The following is a 6,000-nucleotide window of genomic DNA, read 5'->3' as shown; positions in this document are numbered from 1 at the left end:
TCTTTGAGAATGTGTTGGATTTTATTTAAAAAAAGAAGGGTGTGTGTGAATACTTTAATGTCTGAGACGATAATGTCTTTCTCTAAAGGATCATTTTCATTTGCTTTTATCAGGCAACTGAGCGCACCACTAGGTCAGTTATAGTGTTTGAAGGCTGAGGATCTCTACACCTCCAAGACAAGCTGAATTTGGGAGTCTTGAGGGTGTCTTCATTTGGGGTCCCAGTTCAAATGTGGGACTCCCACATGGTGTTCATTCCCTTTTGAGAGAGTGCGGAGGGGGCAAGAGCTTGGGCACAGGAGCTGCTCCTCCTGTGGCCTCCCAGCTTTCAACATATTTACACTTGTATCTCTTATACTGTGGGACTCCCAGCTTTCAACATATTTACACTTGTATCTCTTATACTGCAAGTCCACCAACCTTACAGCTGGGTTTCAAAGGTGTCTCTTTCCACCAGCAAATGCCTTCAGGCAAAAGTAGCTTTGAGCATTGGGATTATGATTTAGTCTCTTGCTTCTCCTAGAGTTTGATCCTTAATTCTTTACTCTCCTCTTAGCTCTTTGGAAAGCTTTTTTTTTTTTCAACGTTTTATTCAGCTGAAGTTATTTTCCATGGAAGAGTCGGCCCTAATTAAGTAGACTACCATTACCATTAGTAACCCTTCAGTCAACGCTTCCTTACTCTCCCTCCGGCCTACCTGCACAGGACCCTTCCTGTCCCGAGGAAGGGAGCTGACTGGAAGAGAGAAGAGGAGATGGTGTTTTTAGTTTTATGGCTCTGTTTCAAAGTAGAAAATCACAGTTCTTCTGGAAAAGCCACATTTTTTCCAGAAAGTGGAGATAATACCTTAAATTTCTCCACTTACCTAGACTACCTCCTGTCATAGGGTAAGGGAGTTAGAGAAGGCGAGGTTCGGGAAAAGAAGTAGACCCGCAGTTTACAGGAACAGATCACCTGTAATGAGGCAAGAAGGGGCAACAGTATTAGTGAGCTGCTGCACTAACCCAAGAAAAGTGTAAGTATATATATACATATATATGGAAATCTACTGTCTTAAGGGGGCCAGCTCTTCTCCAAAGTAGTTCAGATTAGTTCTCTCTTAAAGGGCTGGGGCAATGAATTCTGGAGATCTGCCAGAGGCTGGGCCTGGCTGGGAGCTGGGCGTAATCAACCTTAAGGTCCATTTTTTTTCTTCGGGTGAGAGAGTTCTTTGTTTTGAATAGAATGGTGGGGAGGCTCCAGAGGGGAGTTTTAACTCCAGGCTATTTTGAGCGGTGTAACTTTCCTTCAGTGTGATTCAACGTCTCTCAAATTATCCAGATCAGGTGACAGAGATGGCAGTTTCCGGCCAATGGGCAGAGCGCGGGAAAACAGGACAAGGTCCCGGACTTGGGTGTTCTAGGATAGCCCTGGGACACGGGCGGTTGTTGGAGGCCACAGGAGGAGGGTAGCCTGGCTCTGGGCAAATATCATGCGCGCACCCAAGCTCTTGCCTCCTCCGCACTTTCTCAAAAGGGAATGAACACCAGATGCGCTGCAAACGTCCCCGCGCAGTTTGAAACTGGAGTCAGGCCGGGGTCAGACCCACGTTCCTCTCGTAACGAGCGCCCCCGTCGGCGGCGGAATACGTCAAACCGGAAGCAGAAGTACTCCACCGCCAAGGCTTTCGGGAAATGTAGTCTCCAGCCACGCGACGAGTCCCGGGCCGCTCCGTCCGCACGCTTGTGCCCGAATTCCGTGAACTACACTCCCAACCCAGAGCTGGTAAAATGTTCCGGGGTGGAAATGGGCTTCCTTTCTTTTTTCTGGCCTCGCAGCATGCGCGATTTTAGTTCCCCAACCAACACCAATGGAACCCGTGCCCCCTGCAGTGGCTTCCTCACAGGGAGATGCGCGCTGATTGGGGGGTTGCGTGCAGCTTCATCCCAGCCCACTGCATTCATAGAGGAGTGGTCTACTTCAGTCCTCACCTCCAACCCCTCTCCAGGTGGGTCACACGCGAGTTTGGTGAGGTAGCCCCTGGGACACAGTCCAATAATGGCTCCTGCCCACCGTCTAACTTCTTTCCTTGCATGAGCTCATGCACAAGATAAACACATGTCCCGGTGTGCCAGCACAATCCCAGCTTCCCATCTAGTTAGCTCCCCCTTGAGAATGAGCTCAATGGTCCTGGTTTAGTGGATCAATAACGCGTGAACACGCACTATATACAGTTACCCTACCCAAGATCCACTGAAATCCTGGTGGTGTAAACGCTGACGGCAAAGAAGTAGGAGAGAGCGGGCTTGTCTGACCCCTGACACTCAGTTTTGAACTCCGCCTAGGAACAACACAAAGGCGGGACGTCAGAGGGCTTCACACCTTCAGAAATCTCCAGACTGTTGCAGGCACCTATCGGTGTTAGATTACTCCCCACCGCCTTACCACCACATACACACGACATGAGTGCATGGCGAGCTCTCCTAAGAACTCGGGGTAGTAGCCGCGTAGTGGGCCTGTGGTTTAGCTGGGGATAAAGACATAAGCTCCAGCTATTTCAGATGCTCCTAATATCTCTTGGTGCCTGATATACCTAGTGCCATGCATGGGGAGGGATAGAGGCCTCACCCTATGACCAGAGGTACCATCTCCTCTGGATACGACTCTCTTCCGTGGTTACACGTCAGTGGGGCCCTAAGAGTGAAAGGCTGTGAATTCCCCACCTCCTAATGAATCCTGTGGGGAGCATCTGCCCAGTTCTTGTGGTGCCCTTTAGAATGTAGGGGAACATGACATTTTTCATCTTTCAAACTTTAGCAGCAATTCTAAGCTAACAGAAAAATCCATGCCAAAACCCTGTGACAACTCCTAACTTTTGAAAATGAATATTAAAATTTGAGAACTGGTAACTGCTAGTTTCTTAATGCACTTTTGTTTTAGTAAAACAAAAACCCCATTAATCATTACAGCTAATACTTATCTGGTCATACCAGAATAAAATACCATCAATGTTGGCTTCCATCTATGTTATCAGGTCCAAATTTCTTGGCTCCTTTATCCATTAAAATGTTTACCAAAAAAAAAAGTTTTTCCAAAATTATAGGGCTTTCACTAAAATTTGCTAGCAAAAATTAGCTCTTTCCTTCCACCAGCACCTGCCAATAATCATTTATGCTGCTTATCTATAGGAAGCCCTCTGCTCCCCTGTCCTCCCCTTCTTTTTAGTTATTCCCTCAAATGGCATTTCTAGAGAGTGGAACTGCTCTACTTGATTTTGACAGTAACGAGACATCCCTTTCTTGGGCCTGGATCAACTTCCCATCCTTGGAAACATGATTGCCCATTATTCTTTTTCCTAAATCTTTCAGGCATGCTGAATAGGTCAGCATAGGTTCATGATACCAAGGGGGAACCAAGCTTGATTCCCCACCCAGCTTGGCTGTGTGTGAGGAGGGACCAGATTAAGAGCAGGGAGACCAACTAACTATAAAAGAGTTTAAAATTCAGAGACACATATACAACAAATATGCATCACCTTCTTTTAACAAATATTTTGAGTTTTATTTTTAAAAAATGTAAAAGTTTGTCTGTCTTTATCCCTTCCCATCCCTTTCCCCTCTAGCTCGAGGAAACCACTACTCTAAAGCTGATATTTTAATACTTTGCTATATTTACTTCACAAGTTGATTTTTAAGAAGGTGATATGGACCTTTAATAAGTTTTATCACATTGTGTATAATCCCTCTGTAACTTTATTTTCAATTGTTTTTGATGTTAGCCTTGTTAGTACACGTACATGCAGTCCAACCATTCATTAAACATTTGCATTATCCTATACTGTGGAAAGGGCACTGAGCAAGATATGTAAGTTGCTGTTCTCAACCATCAAGCTGTTCACCTATTTTTGTACTTTAAGAATGTTATGTTTCAATAAAATTTACGAACACATCCCCCCCCCACACACACACACAAAATAGAAGGGCATATAAAAAGGAAGTAAAATGTTTACTATGTCAGGTGGTGGTAGGTATTGTAGAGAAAATGAAGCTGGGAAGGGAGATAGAAGTGTGCCATGAAGGGGGACTGGTTTTTTACTATTATTATTTTTGGCCACACCACACAGCTTGTGATATCTTAGTTTCCCTGAGCAGGGATTCAACCTGTATCTTCAGCAATAAAAACAGAGAGTCCTAACCACTGGACTGCCAGGGAATTCTCATGAATTGCTATTTGGGTACAATAGTCAAGAAAGGGTTCACTGAACAAATATCTGCTGAAGGTGAGGAACCAAACCAAGTGATATCTAGGGGAAGAGGATTCCAGAAAGAGTGAAAAGCAACAAGATATGGTCATCCTCATAGATCCTGCAAATTATCAAACAGAACTTAATGAACCTTGGATGTGGGATGTGAAAGAAAGGAATCAAAAATGGTTACCCAGTTTAGGGCTTGAGCAACTGGGGTTACCTTTTCTCAGATGGGAGGTTTGAGGGAGGAACTTGATAAAAGATGAGACTGGGATGGGGAGATCATGAGTTAGTTCATCTTTGGACATATTAAATTTGGGATGTCTGTTAGAAATCCAAGTGGAAATGTCAAGTAGGCAGTTGGTTATGAGTATGGAATCCTGGAATGAAGATAAAATTTTCAAGTGGGTATTTAAAGCCTTCAGTCTGGATGAGAGCCCCAGTGAGGGGGGCTGTAGAAAAAGAAGAGATCCAAAGACGGAGCCCTGTAAGTCCTATATCAAGAGCAAGGGAAGATATGGAACTTCTCTTATACTGCCAACAAAGTACAAGTTCTCATTTTCCCCCTGCCAGACTTCAAACTTTTTGCCAGCCTAATGAGTATGAAATATCATCTCACTGATTTCTTTTGCAGTATTCTGATTTCAAGATAGAACATCTTTTCATTTTGAAAAGCCAATCTTCTTTGAGTATCAACACATCTCCACTGTACTGTTAACAAGACTACATTAAGTACCTATTGTGTCCCTGGCATTGTGATAAGCAACGGGAACAAAAAAAGTTAGCCAAATGATGTGGACTCTGCCTTCCTCGAACTCACCATCTACTTCGGGGTGGGGAGAAAAACCAATCAATCAAAAGTGCAAATCATGGTAAGGTGAAGGACATCAACATAATCTATTAGAATTTAAAAGGAGACCAATTTAGCCGGCAGTCATTAAAACCTTCCCTGATGTGACATCTGCGTTTTTAACAAAAAGGAATTAGCCACAGTATCTATCAAGGCCCACTGTAGCTATACCTAAGCACCAGCATCAGTATACCTAATAACAGAATTGTTTTCTTATCCACGCTTGCACAGAGAAATGCAAGAGGCTTTGCAGGACATAAGGCCTGCCCTGGGGCCTTTCCCCACACATACCCAGGCAGCAGGAGTGGAAGATTGGTTTTTTCCTGTTTCTCTTTTGTAATTTTGGGACAATTATTCCTGCACTATTATATCTAGTTCACTCTTATATGAACCTCACACCATCTGGTTATACTTACCTATACATGCTGACACAGTAACCCCATTCTAGATATTTATCTCACTATGGGTATTTTAAGAAAGAAAATTCCATGGAAATAAAAAGGCAAGGGTGCTTCAAAAGGTATAAATATTCAATGTCATTATTATAAAACCAATGCCCCAAACTAACCAAATATTACTGCAATAGTAGTGGATTTCTTAAGGGGATCATGACACTATGTAGCAATATGAAAACATTTATAAGAAGGTTTTTTATTTAAGTATGATACAAGATTTTATCTACAGTACAGGCAAATACAAATAACTGATATATTAAGGGGTGAAGGTTGTGGGTGAATTGGAGGGACTTAATTTGCTGAAATAGTCAAGAAAAACCTTCCAAGGTCCTTCATTTTGTTTCCACTTGGGTCTCCAGTTTAAACTATCACCATATCCCTTCTTCCATTCACCCTCAAAAGCCTGTTATATGCAGCTCCTTGAACATAATATGGCTCTGAAGACATGATGAAGATTAGAGGTTAAGAGT

The sequence above is a fragment of the Ovis aries genome, chromosome 14 (assembly GCF_016772045.2).
Source record: "Ovis aries strain OAR_USU_Benz2616 breed Rambouillet chromosome 14, ARS-UI_Ramb_v3.0, whole genome shotgun sequence".
Lineage (NCBI taxonomy): Eukaryota > Metazoa > Chordata > Mammalia > Artiodactyla > Bovidae > Ovis > Ovis aries.
Note: the sequence above shows the minus strand (reverse complement) of the source record.